Below are 23974 nucleotides of genomic sequence, written 5' to 3'. Positions count from 1 at the left end.
TTGACTAAGTCCTATTAGTCTCTTAATCCTATTTCTCACTATCCTTATCCCTAGAATATAAGCAGCTTCTCCGAGGTCCTTCATAGCGAAGCACTTCCCAAGCCAAGACTTGACCTCATGTAAGGTTAGGATATTGTTTCCTATGAGTAGTATGTTATCGATATACAAAACAAGAAAGCTAACGATACTCCCACTGGCTTTGACATATACACATGACTCATCCTCTATTCGCAAGAAACCAAACTCTTTGACTTTCTCATCGAAACAAAGATTCCATCTGCGATACACTTGTTTCATGTCATAGATGGATTTCTAAAGCTTACACACTCTGGCTGAATCATGTAAACATCCTCAGCCAACTTCCCATTAAGGAAAGCGGTTTTGACATCCATCTATCATATTTCATAATCATGAAACACAGCTATGGCTAGCATAACCCTTATAGACTTTATCTTCACTACTGGTGAGAAGGTCTCATCATAGTCAACTCCGGGAGTTTGAGTAAATCCCTTCGCAACCAATCATGCCTTATAAGTGTGCACTTTCCCATCCATGTCAGTCTTCTTCTTGAAGATCCATTTGTACCCGACCGTCTTACGACCCGATACATTGTCAACCAAGTTCCAAACTTGATTGTCATACATGGACTGAATCTCGCTGTCCATAGCCTCTTTCCATTTTGTAGACTCTGGGCCTGCCATGGCTTCCTTATAGCTATTAGTTTCATCCAAATTTACTAGTGTGCTATCACGAACAAACATATCCCATTCACTTGTTATATGAAAACCATACAACACAGGCGGAACACTAACTCTACTGGAATGTCTAAGAGGTAAGGATTCGTCAATCGGTTTAACATGAGTTTCCTCCTCCGGTTGAACGCCAGCATTAGACGTTCCTGCATTGATTGACTCTTGAAGCTCTTCAAGATCAATTTGCCTCCCACTGTCCTCTTGGCTTATGAGTTCTCGCTCCCGGAAAACTTCTCTCCTCGCAACGAAGACAACATTGTCACTCGGTCTATAGAAGAGATATCCAAAGGAATTCTTTGGATAGTCGATGAAAATACACCGCTCACTACGAGGTTCGAGCTTGTCGTAAGTCTCTCGTCTACGAAAGCCTCGCAACCCCAAGCCTTGATATGTGCCAACAAGGGTGCTTTCCCTGTCTACATCTTGTGATGTGTTTTGGAAACCTTCTTAGTAGGGACTAGATTAAGGATATGGGTGGCAGTCTCTAAGGCATACCCCCAAAATGAGATAGGTAATGAAGCACGACTCATCATGGATCGAACCATGTCCAACAAGGTTCGATTGCGCCTCTCAGCCACACCATTCAACTGCGGTGTCCTAGGTGGCGTCAATTGCAAAACAATTCCGTATTGCTTGAGGTAGTCGTGGAATTGAAGACTAAGGTACTCACCACCTTGATCGGATCGGATCATCTTAATTTTCCTGCCAAGTTGATTGTCTAATTCTTTCTTAAACTTTTTGAACTTTTCAAAGGTTTATGACTGGTGCTTGATTAAGTAGGTATACTCATATCTGCTATAATTGTCGGTGAAAGTTGCATAGAAGCAGTTTGCATACCTTGTGGTGGATCTAAAGGGCCCACATACATCGGTATGTATGAGATCCAATAAACCCTCACCCCTTTCACAAGTAACAGTGAAGGGTGACTTGGTCATATTTCCAACCAAACAAGACCCGCACACGTCATCGTCCCTAAGGTCGAACGACTCCAACACTCCATCCTTTTGGAGTTGGGCTATGCGCTTCTTGTTGACATATCCAAGACGACAATGCCACAAGCATGCTTTGTCCAAACTATTGGAAGAATCGATATGCAACACATTATTTCCTAAGTTGTCTACAACAATCACATTTTCATATATTCCATTACAAGGCAATGCTTCAAAATCGAAAGTACCATTAAAGAAAGCATTAATAGAACCTTTTTTCATTATCAAACAAAAATATAAAACCTTGTTTATACAAACCATGAAAAGAAATATTGTTTTGTGTCATTTCTGATGAGTAACAACAATTATTCAAATCTAAACCTAACATGTGATGAGTTTTTAGAATGAATAGTATAAATATCTACGAAGGATGGCTTTATCTTCCCATACTTGATATCTTGCAAGTACTTCGGGCAGCTTCGTTTCTAATGCCCTTTCTCATGGTAGTAGTAGCACTTTGCATCCTTCGGGTTGGAAGAGGGTGCAACGGGGCCAACCTTGGTTCCACTAGAATAGGTACCATCATGGGACTTTCCATTGTGGTGGCTCTTAGAAGGAGCCTTCCTCTTCTTTCCCTTTCCTTGCCCAATAGCCAAGACAGGGGCAGTAGCAGGAGTGGATACAATAGATTTTCCTATCAGACTACTCCAGCAGTCCTTAGTAGGCCTTGGAGCTTGATTAGAGTGACCTCCTCTTTGTTTATGTGGTAGGTCATACGAAACTGGTCGTAGCAAGGAGGTAAGGAGTGTAGAATAATATATATGTCCAACTCCTCATCAAAGTTAACATTTAACTTCAGCAAGCAGTCCACGTATCTCTGTATTTTCTATAGGTGGGCGGTGATGGACTATCCATCCCTCATTTTGGAAGTGATCATCGAAGTGATGATCTCGTACCTTTCCTGTCTTGCACTTTGATGGTACCTATCCATCAAATCTTGATGCATCTCGTAGGGGTAGTAATCCTCATAGGAATTTTTGTGTTTAGCAGTCATAGTCGCGAGCATGATGCAATAAACTTCCGTAGCATCTCGCTCATGATCTTCGAACGCAACAATCACTTCAGGAGTATCAGTGTCGGTGTCAACCTCCTTCAGCTCCTTGTAGAGAACATACTCTTTGTCCTTGTAGCGGGTGACCATGCAGATATTGCAGATCCAATCATTAAAGTTGGTCCCGTCAAAAATCAACCTCACACAGAAATTCATGAGTGAGAACGAGCTAGCAGGGGTTGAGCTAGAAGCATTGGTTTTTGAATTAGGCATCTAAAAAGAAAAAGAGACAAAGTTTGATTAGATAAGAATCCCCAATTAAACACCCAAATGAGAAATTAGGGCTAGGACCCAACACAATTATTCACAATTTAGAATAGGGATGCCGTAATCTAAAATGCAAACAATTTGAAGGTAAGTGAATGACGATTCACTAATTTCCACCATGAAAAACGAAAAAGGGTTATAAGTTTTAAATGAATTGAAATTCCTAGATTCTTTTGAGATTCATTGAACTTATCAATGGCATGTTTAAATCTCGATATGCCCTTCAAGTTTATGACTGGGATACCGAGGATCACAAACAAGGTGTGAATAACCATGCAAATGTACTTGGTACTCTTGATGTAAAAAATCACCTAATCAATGTGCCGGTTAGCCACACACACCGCATTGATCTATGATAAACATCAATCTACCCTTTGCCACATTTTCTAGTCACAAACTAGTGTGCCGGTTAACCACACACTCCACTAACGACTTGGCAAGGGTGCGAAGTGTAATTTCATGGAATAGCATCATTTCACATTTTGCCTAAAGTAACTAAGATTTAGAATTTTATAAAAAAAAACATTTAGTTACTTTATATAATCATTATACTTTTAATGAAGAATTATTGTGTTATCCTACCCGTTCAGCTAACGACCCTACACCAATCAACGAAGTTGTGGGTGAGAGTGGACACCCATTAAAGTGCCTTTTTTATCGGCAGCAACCTTATACCCCTTTATAGATCGGCTTCGTGAATGAGGCCTACTAACGGTAAGACTAGCGTAACCTTATACATATATAATTATTAATCGTATAATATTATAATAGTATAAGGGTTGAATTTTAAACTTGTAAAATTCTAGGGTTTAGAATTTAAATATTTCAAAATTAAACTTTTAATCAAATATTTAAATTCCAAAACTTAAGGGCAAGTTTTGAAACTTTTGAAAACATATTATTGATCAATTTTGAAAAATTATTAATTAATCATATTATTAATATTTATCACATAGTTTGACCTAATCTTTTTCCTTTAAAAGATAATTCAAATCAAAACTACAAATAATTAAATTTATATTATAAAACAAGTTATTATCTTATTTTTGACAATTATCCGTCAATTGAATTAGGATAATCAGTATCATATTGAAAAAATCGAGTTTAATCAGTCAAAATCGTTTTTGGTAATTATCCCAATTTAATTTTAGTCAAAATCCCGAAAAACCCGCCACCAGAGGAGCCGACTCACCGAGTCACAGAACAGGACTCGCTGAGTTCATCTGGTGACTCGACGAGTCCTTCAGTCAGAGACTAAAATTTTCGACTTTTGAGCTTGAACAAATTATCTATGCATCAAATACAAAAGAGAAACGATCTAGACTCTAATACCACTGTTGGGTTATGAGAAAAACAACATTCCTATGGTGTTCATGCAAATCCTAATGCTTGGATCTAGTTTTTCTATTTGTACATGCGACAATTGTCCAAGACTTGCAAACCCTAATCTAGCATACAACAAAACTTAAAATCAACATAAATAAACTAGCAAGAATGTCACCTTGATTGTTGCTTGAAGATCTTGAGCTTTTGAGAACCTTAGCACCTCAAATGTTGTGCCTCTAATAGATCACAAACACCAAAGCAATTTGGATAACAATAGAAAGAGAGGGTAGGTAATTTTATGGCTCCAAGGAATCCTCTAGGGTTACTGTAGCTGAAAATATGAAGCCAATGGTGCCTTATATAGGTGGATTGCTAGGGTTTCAATCAAAACCCTAATTGGATTGCTTAGGCCTTAAGCAATTTAAAGATCCTTCCAGAAGCAAGGCCTTGGACGAATTCAATGTGGGCTTCCCACTTGATTTTGTCCATCCCCTTCTAAAGGATCCACAACCCAAAATTCATTTTTCTTATAATTGCAATTCCAGTCCCCTAGGTTCAATTAATATCTTTTGATCATAAAATTAATTCTTGACCAATATTAATCAATCAATATGATTTCTCTTTTAATATATTATTAATATAATATATTAATAAATCATAATAACCTCTTTCTCTGTTATTCATCCACTCAAGTTGCTTCAATGAAAGCAACCAAAAAGGACCATGCTACAACCGGGTCAAGTACATACAAAATATAGTTATGGGCTTAGACATTAACCCAACATTTTATGACCCAACTCGCACTACAAGAAAACAGCCCTTTAATGACGCGCAACCAATGACACTCGCTAATAGACGACGCGCATTTGTAAGTGCCCTAAAAGATAATGTCAGTTTTGCAAAATTTGAAGGATAGAGGGCACGCATTTGTGCGCGCCTTAAAATTAGTGTCAGAAAAGAAAAAAAAAGAAATGTGGAGGGCGCCTTTCATAAAATGTGTGTCATGTAAATGTGTTGCTTTATAATTTTTAAGTGAAACACGCATTTTAGGCGGGAAATGAAATCGACGAAAATTACCCCCGCCTATTGAATCCCAAAAAGTTAATCCCCTGCCTCTTCTACTTAGCAAGAAAAAGCCCTAGGTCCCTCATCTTCATCTTCAGTATCATCAAACATCTCTCTCTCTCTTGGAATCAGATTCTTGAAAGATCGAAACCCTAATTGTAGCCCTAACTACGACATGTCTTACCAACCGTTATCTTCAAATCGCATCATAAATGATGACCACCACGACAACCGTCGGCTATAAAACCCTTACCAAGATCTTAAAGTCCCTGTACAAACTTCTCACATATCCTGAATACCTCTTTCAAGAGGAATCCATCGCTCATCGATGTTCATGGGGCGAAAACCTGACATACTACACCGGCATCGGTTACCTCAGCAGCGCAGTGGTTGGCGCCGGGAAGAGTTTAGTAGAGGGTGTGAAGGCTTCTGAGGCTAGAGACACCATGAAACTTAGGGTTAATCGGAATGAAATTCGTGGTGGCTGGATTAGCCACTAGAGCGTATTGGCTGGATTAGCGACCGGAGCGCTTTACAAGGCGACGACGGGCCCTAGGTCGGCGGCTGTTGCCGGAGCTATTGGTGGAATAGCGGTGGGATTAGCGTAATGGGGAAGCATATTTTGAAGAGATACGTACCAATCTGAGCTCGATCTGTATTCAATTTCATCTTACTACAAGTTTTGGTCTTTTGAGATTTCCATGTGTGGTGGTTGTGAATACTCCATCGTCAAATAGTTTGCATAAACACGACGTAAAAGTAGAAGGGAGGAAGTGCTAGAATTTCCTAAAAATGAAACATATTTGGGTGTTGTGGAGGAGCCACCGGTGGTGGCAAGTGAAGTTGAAACATCTAAGGATAATAGTGAACTGAAAGTTGAGCCAGTGATGAAGGAGGCCGACGGTTGGACTTTAAATGTTAAAATTAAAGTGGAAAAGGATCCAACTCTCAGTGCAACAGCGGGATTGAAGACGAACATAAGCTATTATTTGAATGCTAAGATCGGTCCTGGTGTATATTCTGATGAAAAACCACCATTTGTGGTGGAACTTGATGGATCTCTTCCTTTCTACATGTTCGATGCATATGAGGAGTTTTTTAGGCTCTAATGTTGGCAATATCATTCTATTTGGGAAGGTATTTTAGCTAATTTAGTTACATCTCAATTGACCCAGTACATATGTATTATAATGCTTGAGTAATTATATAAGACTCACTATTTTATCATTCTTACCAAGATAAAGATTGATCTTGATCTTTAATAACTTTCATTTGAATCAAGGTCAAAGTAGGAAGTACTTATCACAAATGTTGTGTGGTGGTGAAGAATATGCAAAGATTCATGTATGCTATCCCAAATGGCCCTGTATTTGAAGATTGTTGTTATGAAGCTTTTCACACCAAGCTTCATGTAATACACCTCTTGCCTTTGCTCCCCTTTTCTTCTTTAAATTTACCAACATCATATTGCTTATATTATTATTTACTATCTATTTATGCTTTTTAGTTTATTTAATCAAGAGATGGCATTTGAAAATGATTTGGTGAATAATTAGAATTAGATATTCATTTCTTGGATATTTATAAGTTATAACCCCTAAACATCTAAACCTATACAATAAAACTTTATTTGAAATAATCCGATAATCATTTCCAAATCCCACATCTCGAGTTTATAAAAACTTTGTTTGACATAATCTGATATTGATAAGTTATAACCCCTAAACAGCTAAACCTGTGCAGACTAATTCTTTTCTTTCTTTGTTTGATTGCATGACTTGCAGATAAGATTCATGGGAAAATGGGAGAAGGTGAGTACAATTTATGAACAAATTACATCTAATTGTTTGTAATATATCATTATATGTATTGACTAATCTGATTGATTCTTGTATCATTCAGGTATACAAAACATACTTCTCGTGTCTCCGGAGTATGTGAAAGTGCCTGATTACAAGGTATGATTACTAGTCATGTCAAACACTTTCTTAGGTGTTTTATTTAATAGGAGGGACACAATTCCCACTTTTAAAACTCCCAATCTCGGCACCAACACACAACCATAACCATTGTAGTTCTGCCTTGCCTCAATCCTAGCCTTTGGCATCTTTATAAATTGAAAAAATTACAATCCAATTTGTGATGGTATGGAAGATTACAAAAATAGAGAACAAATCTAGAAAACTGAAGACTTTACGTCTGTATCAGAAAGATTAGAGAGAACTATTAATTCCCGACTTTTTACATATTTGCCCCCATTGATTGTTTGGTTTGAATGATGTACATAAGAGAGCAGAAGAGAGATTGTTATGAACTGGATTCTAAGACCAGATTCAATAACATAAAACAATCAAAAGATTCTAATATGGATTGAGAAACCTCTATAATACCAAATGATTACAAAGTTGAAGATAGGATAGCTGATTCGAGATAGCCAATCTCCTGAGGAATAAATTCCAGATTTCACAAAAAGATTGATTGATCACTCCCTGCCCACTACCCTCTGTTTATACTATCTGACATAACAAACTAAATAATATAAAATACCTAAACTGTCCCTAATGTCCTTTTATTTGTTGAATTTCCCATATTGCCCTTATCTATCATATATTGCTGAAGTTGATGCATAACAATACCCCACCCCAAAAGAACCACCTTGTCCTCAAGGTGGATAGAAAAAGTGTATAGCATCCAAAGGCTCCTTGGTGACCTCTTTTTCTTGCCCTTTGCCTTGCCATAAATCTTGAATGGTGTTCCCGGGATCTCAAAATGCAACACGAATTCTCTATATTTTTCTGTTAATTCATCCCTTGATCTGGTATCTTCGAACTTGTAGCTTACACCAATGAGTTTATTCAAAACAAAACTTCCCTTAAAGGCACCAATCCATTCTGGTAACCCATTAAATGAAGCGCTTCTATCTTCTATCTCCACCAGTGATGCTTGTATTTCCCGGCTAGTTGTGAGCTTTTCTTTGAGTTTTGCTATTTTAAGATTCAATGGTAACAGGAGAAACTTTTCATGCGGGGTAAACTGATCATCAAATTTTGTTCCAATCTGACCATCAATTCCCTTCTGCTTGTTTCCAACAATTGCTAATATCACCAAATCAAAATGATCACAAGGATGAACCCTGGTTGTATAACCCATTCTCATCATGTTAGCACTAGTCACAATTGCTGGAGTGGTCCATTTAGCTATCTTGTTAACATTATTCTTTATCTCTGTGAATATTGCACCCCTTTGAGTGTTCATCTTCCTTGTTAACAGGTTTAGAAATTCTGGGAAATCGATGGTTCCATTACCTTCTACGTCTAATTCCTTGATCATATCCTGAAGTTCAACTTCAGTTCTATTTTTCCCGAGCAATTTCATAATTGTTCCAAGTTCCTTTGTTGTGATGCAACTGTATCCATCCTTATCGATTAAGTTGAAGGCTTCCTTCTTGATACCTCCCAACTTGTAGGTGGTTGTAGACTTGCTGGAGTCGACATGTCCAATAATGTCAATGCTAGTGTGAATATTTTCCTTACTCCTCTTTAATGAAGTATCTGTAGAAAAGCTTTCTCTATAGAATGAGGAAGATGAAGAATTGCACGGCGGTAAGGGTGAGGCACTGATACGATTGGGCGTTACTGATGCCGACTGGGTTACTTTTGTTGTCGTAGATTTAACTTCACATGGGCCTGATTTCTCTTTAACATTCATGGGCTAATCCCCTGGCTGATTCAATTTGCGTGTGTCTACAGATCTAATTTTGGCCCACTCATTATTTCCCAGCCCATTTCTTTGATGACCTAGGTAACACTTGTCCGTTCCATCCAACAAGATCATCTCATGTTTGTGGGATCTCCGGTTGGTCCCTCCTCTGTATTCGCATGCGGTAAGATAGTCGCCGCCTCTGTCGGCGGAACCATCTCCTGTATCAGTGTGCGACATTCCACTGTAAACCCTTGGAGCCTCCTCCATGGATAGAACCGGTGTGTTGCTAGGCTCCCCCTCAACGATTTTCTTCTCATTGTTGATTGTTGGTCGACTTTTGGCTATGGCACCTAAAATCTCCTCAAACTTTTGATCCATCTTCAACTGAAGAGAGGCTATGGATTCAGTGTTCTGTTGGATCTGATGTCCTTGATTCTCTATTCGAGCATACAAATGCCCTAACTCTGTCTCAAGCAACTCAACCCTCTTGAGTTGAGCTCCTCCAGCATCCTTCCCTCCTTTATCTCGAGCCCTTATCCCAGATTAATGCTCTGATACCATTTGTTATGAACTGGATTCTAAGACCAGATTCAATAACATAAAACAATCAAAAGATTCTAATATGGATTGAGAAACCTCTATAATACCAAATGATTACAAGAACAAATGATAGTTTAGCTGATTCGAGAGAGCCAATCTCCCGAGGAATAAATTCCAGATTTCACAAAAAGATTGATTGATCACTCCCTGCCCACTACCCTCTACTTATACTATCTGACATAACAAACTAAATAATATAAAATACCTAAACTGTCCCTAATGTCCTTTTATTTGTTGAATTTCCCATATTGCCCTTATCTATCATATATTGCAGAAGTTGATGCATAACAATGATGTACATAAGAGAGCAGAAGAGAGATGCCCTTTTGAAAGAAACTCAACAATGAAAGTACACTGAATTCAACCCTTTTTTAATATCTTGTGTATGTTTCTGTTTATCAGAATTCTTTTACTTGTGGAGATTCAAGATGTTTTGAGATTTGAGAAGCATATGAAATACTCTCAATTTGCCATTGGCTCAAACATATGCGTAGGTTTCTTTCACCTCACCTCACCTCACTTTTTTGTCACTCCCAACCAAAGTTGTCAACCAAAAAAACACAAGAGAAAATTGGGACATCGTATATTTTTAGTGAGCCGCTTTCATAACAGACTACACAGTATATATCACCTTGATCCTGAGGTGTTCCATTGGGTCCTTCAATTGCCTCACTGACACCTGTCAAAATCCAAGCATTTGTACTTGTCTTTCATAGCCATGGCTCTGTTCCTCTATCATGATACAGTGTACAGCAAGCTATTGCTTTCTTGGAGCTTTGAAATGAAGCCAAGCTATTGATACTCATGGTGCATGTTGAGGGGTCTGTAAGCATAAACAACAACAGATTTTTCACATTTTCTTGAAGAACATGCAAAACCTACCACAGCCAATGAGAAATTTCAATTTTGGTCCTTGTGTTCAGCAAAAACTTTCGGTTTTCATCCAAATCTGAATTTTTTGGTCTTTATTTTCATGTTTCATAAGGAATTTGGTCCTACTTTTGTTAAATCTAACCACTCAACTGATAATTTGGACCAAACCTGAAGAAAACAATATGCCACAGGAACCAGAATCGTAATTTTCAATTTATTTTATCAATAAACTAATTTTGAAATCACAACATATTTTATTTTTTACTGTCTTAAAACGCATAGTTCTTGATTCATGAAAGCACCATCAAGAATTCAAGCACCACGAGAGGTCTACATAGCAATATTGCATAGACACAGGTTGGACTAATGAGATAGAAATTGCAATTTTGTCACTCACAACCAAAAAGGTAGAACCAGTTAGGAAATTTTCTCTCTCTGTGCAAATGACATGAATGCCCTTCTCATTATCTCATGGAAAATAGACCTAAAGAGCTTGTCTAGTCCCATCCCTTGTAACAAATGCAGACTAGGTGTTTGTTGTCTTTCTCTGTGTGTATGTGTGTGTGTGTTCTTGTAACAAGGATGTTTGTATGTAAGAAAGCCTTGTTTTCTACTTTGTGGTAAGTTGTGTTACTTGTGTGTGCATTATTAGGTCAATGAAATACACACTTATGTAATATAGCTTTACCATATTAAGGGGTTGTTTCTATTTCTTTTGACTGACCGAGCTTAATCTAGACACATGGTTGTTCTTTATTTGACTTAATCTATACAGCATGACATAACAAATTAAACCAAAAAACCTAGTTTAATCTATTCTGATACACACTCTTTACCTATTTGTTTTTCTACTTTTTTCCTCACGTTAAAACCTGATTTAATCTATTCTAATACACACTCTTTACCTATTTGTTTTTCTACTTTTTTCCTCACGTTAAAATTGATGAATATTATTTGTTAGATTGCAAGGGTAAAATGTTGATTGAAATGTTGTATAACATATCTCATTATATGAGTGGTGATTCTTAATCTTGGTTGCAGATGACGTTCATAGTTGCATTCTGTCAGGTGGTTAGTAGGAAGATGAATACAGGCTGCAATATTGTTTTCGATTGAAATTTCAAAGTAGGATCTCTCAGTCTCAGTCTCAGTTTTTGATGAGAGCCATGCCATGGAGATGGATGGAGAAAGATATAAAGGTATGTGTGTACATAATTTCTTCCCATCTCTCATTTCCTTTGTTAAAAGATTTTATTTATTTCTCTCATATTTTTGGAACCCATTGTATTAACTAATGCCCCTTTAGTAGTAGCAGTAGTAATAGTAGTAGGGGTATAGTTGTCGTTGTTGTTGGCCAAACCAAACCAAATTAAAGCCTAAGCCTGAGGTGGGGTGGGGGAATTATGTAAATACTGCTAGTCGTTTTAGTGTGTAAATGCATGCAGATCAATGTTGTGTTACATTACATGATATCTTTGTTGTTGTAACCTGTTTACAATTGGCTTTCTTCCACATGATGAAATAGTAACAGTTAGGAGAGGGTTTTTATTTTTATTTTTGAAAATTTGATCATCAACAAGAACAAGGCTGTCTTGTAAGTGTTATTTCATCAAATTGCAGAAAATAGCAACGTACTTGAAATATGGAGCTTGAAACTTAAAAAAGCTTACAAGTTTTGATTGGTGGATTGATTCTTTTTTAGGCTTATTCTGCATGAAGTGGTTATCAGGATATATCATACTTGATAAGGTTTGTTCAAAGTTTTATAGGATTAAAATACACTAAAAAAATGTCAATGGCTAACTTTATGGGATTTTTCAGTTAAAATTGTGCAGAAGGATTTCTTATGCTGCATTTGCTGATCATGCCGATCAAACTAGCAGGAGGAAATTAGCACTTTTCCAGGTTCCTTTTTACTAGGCATTGGGGAAGAAGATACAGCTCTGACTAAGGCAACTGAAAGTGGCGATACTGATCTTGTTTATCTTGATCTCTTTCATATATGGCAGAAGTTATTTATTGTTTTCTTATTTGATTAATTATAAAATAATGGTAAAATTAAGTTCTCAAATTATTGGCTTGTATAGAGACCAGCATTGGAATTATTTGGAATGATACGAGCTAGACCTATTACGCGCGATCTAATCATACGAGACTCAAGATATCATATTTTGGCATGGCTAGAAGCTTTGGAGGAAACGAGACTCAAGCAAAAGTAAACACACAGAGAGTTGTTGGCACATAGTAAGCTAGATGATGCAATTGTATATAAATGAGTTCATTTTTATAACATTTACTCACTTTTGGAATAATTATTTGTATTTTACATATTAGTGAAATGAATTATCTTTGTTATTTATGGTATTTTATTTTGTATTATGAGATTTTTAATGTATTATTTAATTTGAAAATTAGTAAATCTATAAATAATATTTTTTTTTAAACATTTAAAATTATGATACGCAAAAATGTGTGTCATCTTTATTTATGACATGGCCTTTCTTGACAGGGGCTTTCTTGATACGCATTGCGTGTCATTAACACGTGCGTCGTAAGGTTACGACACGCGAATGTGTGTCGTCTTCCTTTATGACAAGGCCTTCCTTGATACGCATTGCGTGTCGTAAACACGCGTCGTAATTGTGCGTTGTAAATGAGTGTCGTAAATGCGCGTCGTCTCTCTTTATGATAGGGCCTTCCTTGACGCGCATTTACGCGTCATCTGAGCCTTTTACGACGCACAATGAGCGTCGTAACAGGCTGTTTTTCTAGTAGTGTCGCCGAGTTTTTGACCTAAATCGCATGTACGGCAATGCACTATTTTGTCGGCAATCTTCATCTCAACACGTCGATTTGGAGGACCCAAACTCAGCAAGTTCGTTTGGAATTAACATTTTCTCAAAACATGAAAGTTGTCTGAAATTGTGTCTAGTTTTCAGAACATACTGAATCCCGTCAACCGGAGTTACGATTCATGAGATATGGCTAAAAATTTGATGAAGGTTCAAGCGGTCAAGCAACATCCTTCTTTCTTCAAAATCCAACATCCAAGCCTCCAATCGCCAATTCCGCTTCCTTTTCTTTCCAAGCATGACTTTGTTGCTGAAATGAAATTTTAAACTAATTAATTACATTTTTCAATATTTGCGACAAAAGCGACATAAAGTATTAATATAATGCATGAAATTTATAACTAAATATGCCCATATCAAAATACCCCACACTTGGCTTTTGCTTTCCCCCAAGCAAAATAGAATTTTAACATACCAATACCACATAAGACAATCCCAATTGAAACCAACCATTATGCCACGACCACAACGCATGCATTTGTATCTAAATTTTTTTCCTAAGGACCTGTAATCCTAAATACTCACAATCTTCAAAAACACTCGCCCACTCTTTCCAAACAACGCTCATTTTATGCATCCCTTTGAATCGCTTAACTTACTTATTTTCTAGTTAATCCTAGGTTATGTTTACAACACTAGGCATACAATCTTGTTTTCACAAAACTATAAGATTGAAGCAATCAAGAAGATGTTCATGCAACTCCATATACTTATTTATTAACAGAAAATAATTATCATTAACACATAAGGATCTTTTAACAAGCTTAACAAGATAAATAACCAAGTAAATATAATCCAAATCCACTAATCAAACAATATTCATAGGTCATCTAGTCTAAACAGAAGTATGGAGTTTTAGCCCATAACTTCAGCAAATAAATTCAACAAAATGAAATTCATCAACGTAGACATAATGTAAACAAGACACTTAAGTAAATTACTAATGATCACTAATCAAACCATATTCATAAGATCATCTAGTCTAAACAGAAGTATTGAGTTTTAGCCCATAACTATAGCAAATAAATCCATAAAAATGAAATTCATCAATGCAGACATAATGTAAACAAAAGAGTTATGTAAATTACTAATGATTTTGCCTTTAGATCTATTTAATTCCAAGCCACTAGTTGAATTTAGAAAATCACAGCTTCTAAGAACCTCTCTAACCTCCAAAAGTCGCTAAAAGCCTCCAACAAAAGTTAAGGTTCCGAGTGAAAACTATCTATAAATAGATTATGAAAAACAACTCAACTCGTCGAGTTTTATGACCTAACTTGCCGAGTTTTTGACTTAAATTGCATGTACGACACTACACTTTTCGTCGGGAAGCTTCATCTCAACTTGTCGAGTTGGAGGATCCAAACTCGCCGAGTTCATTTAGCATCAACATTTTCTCAAAACACAAAAATTCGTCCGAAATTGTGTCTAGTTTTCAGAACATTTTGAATCTCATCAATCGGAGTAACGAGTCATGAGATATAGCCAAAACACTAATGAGGGGTCAAGTTGTCCAACAACATCCTTCTTTCTTCAAAATCCAAGATCCAAGCTTCTAGTCGCCAATTCCGCTTTCTTTTCCTTCCGAGCGTGTCTTTGTTGCTAATATGATTTAAACTAATTAAATACATTTTGTTCAAGATTTGAGACAAAAACGACATAAAATATTAAGCTAATGCATGAATTTTATAACTAAATATGCCCATATCATATGCATCAAGTTTACTTATGGATTTTCAGACTTTAGTGTTCTTTTTTCTAACTTGATTTACAAAAATAAATTTCGAAAATAGGTTTTTTGAAATCGATTATCTTATAAATATATTTAGGTTAGGTTTGCATCAAGTCTGCTTGAGGATTTTTTTTAAATGAAAAGCTCGCATCATGTTTGATTTTCATGGTTATTAGAGGTGGTTTCTAGAGGCGGTGACTGGCAGAGAAGACAGATAGGGTAACGGAGTAACTTTTCGATGGTGGCTGTGGAAGTTACCTATGCACTTTTGTCACACCCCCAAACCGAATTGGCGGAAACATTGAATGGTATGGAAAAATATGATAGTACTTTATATCTATGAAAAAGTATGTTTTCTCCCATTCATCACTATCATCTATTAAGAAAATAGAAGGTTTTAACTCAACAATGACACTACTGAATATGAAATGATAAAAATACAGACTCGCAGTCGTATTAAATGTACTATACTCCTTGGAGAGTCTTATTGCCTTTAATTCCGATTTGGTTAATTAAAGGTTTAGATGTGAATTAGTTGTAACCATACTGATTGACGGCTGAATACCTGACGACCTTCTGGCGTCATAAAATAGTAAGGTGACATTTTGTCACCCCTTGGCCTTACCGGCTGGGACTGTAACTAGCAATCGGGTTGTGGGAGTGTCTGTCCCGTACACACGATGCCCGCTCTCCCTCCAGGAGACTCTGGTTACAAATGTGATACAACAATGTATTGTTGTATCATGAAGTAGTATTTCACATTCTAGTTATCGTGTTCTTACTGTACTTGTATGTATATGTATATGTATATGTTCGTTCCTGTTCTTGTATATGTATATGTTCTCTTCTGTTCTTTGTATATGTAGATGTATATGTATATGTTCGCTTCCGTTCTTTGTATATGTAAATGTATATGTATATGTTCGCTTCCATTGTTTGTATATGTTCTCTAAACTGTACCTATTATAGTTTACTAGATGTTTGTTTTGATCTTGACTTGTAGAAAAGGCTCAATTGCTTAGCTGGAACAATTGAGTTAAGTAAAACTTTTTAAAGATAAAATTTTATATTCTATTACGTATTTAGCATGTATAACTATGAGTTAATCGACAGTCGGACTAGTGTATCCTACCGTAAGCCCACAACCAAAGAAGGAATAGGAGTTAAGGTTATTCATAATAGTTCCTAAGTCCATTAAAGCATACTTATACACTAATACATAAATGAATATGGCTTTGTAAGTAAACGAGTTTGACAAGAGTTTATAGGCAGTTTAAAAAGGGTTTTATAAAGAAGTCTAACAATGTTTTAAAAAGCAGTTTGAAAATGGTTTGAAACAAGAAGTTAGCACGTATATAAATGTTTATACTAACACAATTTCAATTGTGTTCACTTGTATTCCCCGCTTTAAAAGCATTTAAAATAGTATAAAAGGTTGATTACAGGGGTACGAACTCACTTGTAGTGAGTGGTTTGACTGAAAGATAGGGAAATGATGCTGAGTGCTAAGTGAAATCTCGGGTACAAGCAGATACTAATAAGAATATAGTGGTACACATATGTATATAATTAGTGTTTATACAACTAATCATGAAAGGGAAACACAATGGGACTTAGGAAACACCAATATTGAAGTGTTAGAAGTGCCAAGGTTTGCATATAATGGGTGTACGGCCACACAAGTGTGTGTACGGGCACCAGGTGTACGGCTACTTGGGTGTACGACCTGGTTTGTATAGCCAGGGAGTGTACGGATGTACACTCCATGAAAAATGGTCAAAATTTGTGTTTCAAAGCTATATCTTGCATTCTCTAAGTTTTCTTGATCATGTGCTAGCACAGAATAAGAGTTTGAGGCCAATAAGCACTAAACAAAGGGGTATACGGCCACATGGGGTGTGTACGGCCGTATACTCCTGGATGATCATGGTTTGGACGATTTCTAAGGAGCATAACTAGTAAATAACAGGCAATAGAAGGAGTACTTACGATATAGAAGCCTTTAAGGGTGTTTGAGGTCCAAGAACTTAGTAGGTGTTCTTGGTGTTGTTGTTGAAACTGAAGAACACTTGAAGATCTACCAAATGGAAGTGATTTCATGGATGAAATCAATGATCCATACAAGATAGTGAAAGGAATCAACATTTCATGGAAAGAAATACTTACAATCTTGAAGAACTTGATGAAAACTAGATGGTAGTTGAGAGAGAACGAGTTCTTGGCTTAGGAGTGTGAAAAGGGTTGAATGATGGATAAGTTCCTCATTTATACATGAGAGTGTACGGTCAGGAGAGGGGGTGTACGGCCGCACACCCAAGTGTATGGTCGTACACTCCTCATGTTTGAGTGTTTGGCCATTTTGGGAAGTGGTGAACTTGTGGAACCCAAATCTAAACCCTAACTTTGAAGGTACTAGGCTTAGAACACTCTAATTGACCCTAAACAATGCTAGAAGATCGCAAAACAAGTCTGATCTTTATTGATTTGAATAACTAAACAAGATAGAAATTTCGTGTTGTCACATCATCCCCCGTTAGAGAGAATTTCGTCTCGAAATTAAAGTTTAAGCAATTACGTAGTGACAAATAACTAAATGAAAAGATGAGGATATTTCAGTTTCATTTGATCCTTGCATTCCCAAGTGAATTCAGGTCCACACTTGGCATTCCAGCGGACCTTCACTTTTGGGATACGGCTTTGCTTTTTTGCTTGACCTCTTGGTTCATGATCTCTACAGGTTCTTCCACGAAGTTGAGGCTCTCGTCGATCTCGATCTCGTCGAGCGTAATTACAAGAGTCTCATCGGATGGGCACTATTTCAAGTTCGAGACGTGGAAGGTAGGATGTACGTTACTATGCTCGTGAGGTAGTTTGAGTTTGTAAGCTACGAGGCCGATTCTAGCGAGAATCTCGAAAGGCCCTACGTATCTTGGATTTAGCTTTCCACGCTTACCGAAGCATATCAAGCCCTTCCAAGGGGAAGGTTGAGACTTCCAAAAGAACGCGGTCTCCCACCTGTAATTCCAAAGGTTTCCTTTTCTTGGCAGCATAGCTTTTCTATCGGTCTCTAGAGGCTTTCAATCGTTCATGAATCTGAACGATCTTCTCTATCGTTTCCCGAATGATCTCCGGACCTGTGAGAGTGTTGTTAGGAATTCTTCCTTTAGCTAACTGGGTGTCACCCACTTCATCCCAACACAGAGGGGATCTACACTTTCGGCCATAGAGGGCTTCGAATGTAGCAGCCTTTATGCTCATGTGATAACTATTATTGTAGGAGAACTCGACAAGGGGTAGATGAGTATCCCATTCCCTCCCGAAGTCTATCACACAGGCTCTCAACATGTCTTCCAAAGTTTGGATAGTCCTCTCACTTTGTCCATCGGTCTACGGATGGTAGGCTGTGCTCATGTCTAGCCTACTTCCTAGGGAACTTTGTAGCGACTGCCAGAACCTCGAAGTGAATCTACTATCTCTATCAGAGATAATGGATATGGGAACATCGTGCAGTCGTACTATCTCCTTAATGTATATTCTGGTTAGCTTCTCCCTCTTGTTAGTCTCTTTGATGGGAATGAAGTGTGCGGACTTTGTTAACCTGTCAACAATCACCCAAATGGTATCGAGACCACCCGTTGTCTTGGAAAACTTGGTTATGAAGTCCATTGTGATCTGCTCTGACTTCCATTCCGGTCTCTCTGGTTGCTGCAGTAAACCTGAGGGTTTCTGGTATTCGACCTTAACCTTGGCGCAAGTAAGACATTTACTCACGAAGGTAGCAATCTCTGCTTTCATGTTAGGCCACCACTATAACTTTTTAAGTTCCAGATACATCTTATCTGAACCTAGGTGGATGGAATATTGAGTGTTGTGCGCTTCTGTCATGACCAAGTCCCAAAAACCACCGTGTATCGGTGTCCATACCCGGTCCATGAAATATAAGGCTCCGTCACCCTTGACTTCCAAGTTTTTATCCATCCCTCTCAGGGATTCACCTGGTACATTTTCAGGTTTCAAGGCTTCGAAATGAGCCTTCGTAATTTGTGTGGATAGATGTGAATGGATAGTCATGGTTAATGATTTGACTCTACGACCAGAGTATTCTTTCCAACTTAGGGTGTCGGCAACTGCATTGGCTTTACCAGGATGATAATTAATTTTGCATTCGTAGTCATTAAGTAGCTCGACCCATCGTCGTTGTCTCATATTGAGCTCCTTCTGGTCGAATATATGTTGAAAGCTTTTGTGGTCTATAAAGATAGTGCTTTTCGTACCATACAGGTAGTGTCTCCAGATCTTTAGGGCGAATACGAATGCTCCTAACTCAATATCATGAGTGGTGTAGTTCATCTCGTGTGTCTTCAGCTGTCTTGAAGCATAGGCGATGACCTTACCTCATTGTATTAGGATACAGTCGAGTCCTTGGTTGGATGCATCACAATAAACCATGAAGTTTTCTATCCCTTCTGGGAGGGATAGTGTCGGTGCGGTGCATAAGGATCGTTTTAGCATTTGGAACACCTTTTCTTGTTTCTCTTCCCAGTAAAAGGTCACGCCTTTCTACGTCAATGTAGTAAGAGGCTTCGCAATCCGTGAAAAGTTCTAAATGAATCTGCGATAGGAGCCAGCGAGGCCTAGAAATTCACGAATTTCCATAGGCGTCTTCGGTGCTGACCAGTTCTCAATGGATTTGATTTTGGAATGGTCCATATGGATTCCCTCTTCGCTAACCACGTGACCTAAGAATTCGAATCTTCAGATCCAAAATTAACACTTCGAAAACTTCGCGTAAAGTTTCTATGACCGTAGTGTTTCTAAGATCAGTCGCAGATGTTTACTGTGCTCCTCCTTACTACAAGAGTAGATAAGTATGTCATCAATGAACACAATGACGAACTGATCCATGTAAGGATGGCATACCCTATTCATTAAGTCCATGAATATTGTGGGTGCATTAGTTAATTCGAATGGCATCACTACAATCTCGTAGTGCCCATAACGAGTTTGGAAGGCTTTCTTCGAAACATCCTCCACTAACACTCGTAATTGTTGATATCTGGATCTCAAATCAATCTTTGAAAAGTAGCTTTCCCCTTGCAGTTGGTCGAACAAATCATCTAAACGGGGCAGGGGGTAACGATTCTTGACGGTCAGCTTGTTCAGTTCTCTGTAATCAATAGACATTCAGAACGATCCGTCTTTCTTCTTCACGAACAAGACTGACGCTCGCTAAGGTGAAAAGCTTGGTCTTATAAAGCCCTTGCTGAGCAGTTTGTTAAGTTGACCGGATAGTTCCTGCATCTCAGCTGGTGCTAATTGATAGGGTGATTTGGCTATAGGATTAGCCCATGGAACTAAGTCGATTCTGAATTCGACTTGGTGTTACGGTGGTATCCCTTGTAGTTCTTCTAGGAAGACATCGGGGAAGTCGCGCACTACAGGGAGGTCCTTTAGGTCTTTTGTTTCTTGGTTCACATCGACTATATGATCAAGGAATGCAAGATATTCCTTTCGTAGGTACTTTTGGGCTTGCATGCTCGAGATGATACGAAGATTCGTACTGGGTTTGTTGTCGTAGATCAACAAGGTTTCGTTACTTGGTAGATTTAGACAGACTGCTTTCACGAAACACAGAATATCGGCATGATGGAGACTCAACCAGTCCATGCCCACAATGACGTCGAAACTCTTGATTGACACAGGTACGAGGTCGATTGGAAATGAATTGTTATCTAGCATGAGGGTACAACCTATGTAAATCTCATTAGAGCTCTTTTTCTTTCCATTAGCCGTTTCTACGACGAAGGTTTCATTTAGTGCTTGCGGTGCTTGATTAAGTAATTGTTTAAATTTTGGTTCACGAAGCCTCTCTTTGCCCCCATTATCAAATAGGATACATGCATATGAGTTATTGAGGAGGAACGTACCCGTGACCACCATGGGGTCTGCCACAGCTTCATTGTGACCAATAGCAAGTAGTCTCCCTGCTCCACCCGCATTCCCAGCTTTAGGGCAGTTTCTTTTGAAGTGCCCTGTCTCGCTACACACATAGCAGGCCTGGCTTACTCCTGTACCAGGGACCTAGGTGATAGGTCTTGGTGGTGCTTTACAAAACCGGATAGTATGGCCTTTTCGATCATAGTTGGTGCAGTGCATTTCCCGGCAGGGGCCGTTGTGATGGAAATTGCACTTGGTGCACTTGGGTAAACTCACTGCATATTGCTTTGCTAGTGCAGGGGAAACAAGAATTGTGGCAACACGAATAGCCACAACATGTTGGTTCTTGGAAGAAGGTTGAGCTGATTTGACCTTCTTTCGGTCCAGGCACTTTCTTTTATTGTCGAACGCTTTGGCTGGTGCTGAGGCAGCAGTTCAAGTTGTTGTTGGAGGAGGAACCATGTGATCGATATGCCTTTGGTCCAATTGCTTGGCACTATCAAAATTCGTAGGGTTCAATGCCAAAACGTTCCTTGATACGGGGGTACCAAACCCCAGATGTATCTCTCGATCTTCCTGCTTTCGGTCGGGACCATGTTTGGACATAGGGTCATCAGATCGTTGAATCTAGCTGTATAGGCCACTATGTCGGAACCCTTCATCTTGAGGCTCCACAATTCCTATTCGAGTTTTTGCACCTCGCCCCTCGGGCAGTACTCCTTTGTCATTAGGTCTTTTAGTGTCTCCCAGCCCATCGTGTTAGCTACTACCAGTGTGAGTGACTTGACATGGCCATTCCACCATATCAGGGCCCTTTCAGAGAAAGTGTAGGCAACAAATTTTACTTTGCTTCCTTCGGGGTAGGAACAAATCTCAAAGATCGCTTCTGTTCTTTCGAACCACTGAGACAAAGCAATGATCCCTCTGGTTCCGTTAAAGAACACCGGTTTGTAGTTGACAAAGTATTTATAGGTGCACTCCCGTGCATGTGTTTGGCTTTCACCGTGAATAGAGTTGGTATCGGTTTAGCTCCACTGGCGCCACCAGAATTTACTTGAGTCATGGTTGCGGTCACAGCTGCGGTAACAGCAACCTGGAACATCACCGCATCGAACTGCGGAGGGGGTGGTGGTGGTGGAGTTTGATTTACAGGCGTGCCTCTGTTTGGACGCTTGCGAGGCGGCATCTTTTATCTATAAAAGATAAAATGGTAATAAGACTTCATTTAGGGTTATCAAGAGAAATACGGTGTGTCAGAATAGAATTTAAAAAGATATGATCATATAGCAGAAACTACTTCTGTCATTATAGTTGGTATGGAGTTATATAGAGTTCAGAAAATTCAAACTTGGAGTAGGTCTTACATTATACCAACAAAGGGAAATTTTTGACAGCATAGAAGTTTTACTTTGAAGAACAGGAATATTTTACAGGAAAAGTGCTACATAGAGCATAGATACGATGGCTATTCCTTAAACCAAAAGAGAGGACGAGTGGAGCATCTTCTACCGGCGACGGGTACCCCTCGGGTGAACCCTCAAGCTTGCCAGTTGACGCTTCAGGTCAAGAAGGTGTCATTTGTAAACTCTCTAGCATACGTGGAGTTCCATGACTTCAGCCCGAGTCGCAGCAAGCTCTTGCTACAGGGCCTCATTGTCTCTCATAGACCTCTCACGAGCATCTTCAATATGAATGGTGCGGATTGTATGCATTTTCGCATTGGTATCCACTTCCATGATTCGGTTGAGGGCTGTTTTACCCTGTATTTCGTGTCGAGCAACTCTGCGAACCAGAAGTGGCAGGACCCTGTCTGCTGAGCCTCCTTCACTCAGATCGTAGAAGCTTCTGTCACCATTGAATGACATGGGTTGATCCTGCTCTTGACATATGTTTCCAAGCTTTCCACCCACGGAGGCGTCGAGATCTGAAAAGTCGGACGAGGGTCAGGATTTGGGACAGGAGCCACAGGGGGTAGATTATTGACTTCGGGCTCGGAGTCAGAATCCTTCGAAAAGTTCTCGGCGAAGTCTTCATCTAAGGGGATTTCAGGTTCTTCTTCTGGCTCATCATCGAACCATCCACCATTGCCTTGTTTGGGAAAGTATGGATCGCCGGGGAGATGGAAGCCAACCATGTTATCTACGCGAGAATAGGGGAAGAGAAAAATTATTAGACGTACTAATTAAGATAATTAGCGGCTGATCTTTATTAGTTACTTCAATACCTCCTTAGTGCATACCAGTTACATGTAATCAAAACAGGATAGACCTTCGAATAAGCGACCCTAACTCTAAATTCACAACCAAACAAGGAACAAGAAGTAAAGCAAAGATCACAGATTCTAAGTCTATGATATCTTAGTTACATAAAACCTTAGCGTATCCACTAAGAAACTATTGACCTACTAATAAAGACATTTAGTTCTCGAATAAGTAATTATGGTAACACAAAATACTCTAATAGTAGTGTTGGTAAGTTTTTAGACTTGTTGCAACATCACAACCATTCTTGGGAAAATACTAATCACTTGGACTGACATAGTTGATAGGGCTATGCCATTCTTAGAACTGACCATACATCCCAAGCCTACCTGTGATGTTCAACAATCGTAATGCTTTTTTCTGTTCTAGTATGATACTGACCTTAGTATGAATGCATGTATGTATACTTTGTTAAATATTTTATTATTTAAAATTATAAACTCTTGGTCAGAGTATTTTAATCCTGCTGTGTTTATAGTTTGTATATCTTTTATGGGTTGATATACTCGATTCACTATAAACAATGCTCTGACACCAATTTGTCATACCCCCAAACTGAATTGGCGA

Source organism: Lactuca serriola, chromosome 4 (genome assembly GCF_051521515.1).
Source record: "Lactuca serriola cultivar US96UC23 chromosome 4, Lser_US96UC23_V15, whole genome shotgun sequence".
Taxonomy (NCBI): domain Eukaryota; kingdom Viridiplantae; phylum Streptophyta; class Magnoliopsida; order Asterales; family Asteraceae; genus Lactuca; species Lactuca serriola.
Note: the sequence above shows the minus strand (reverse complement) of the source record.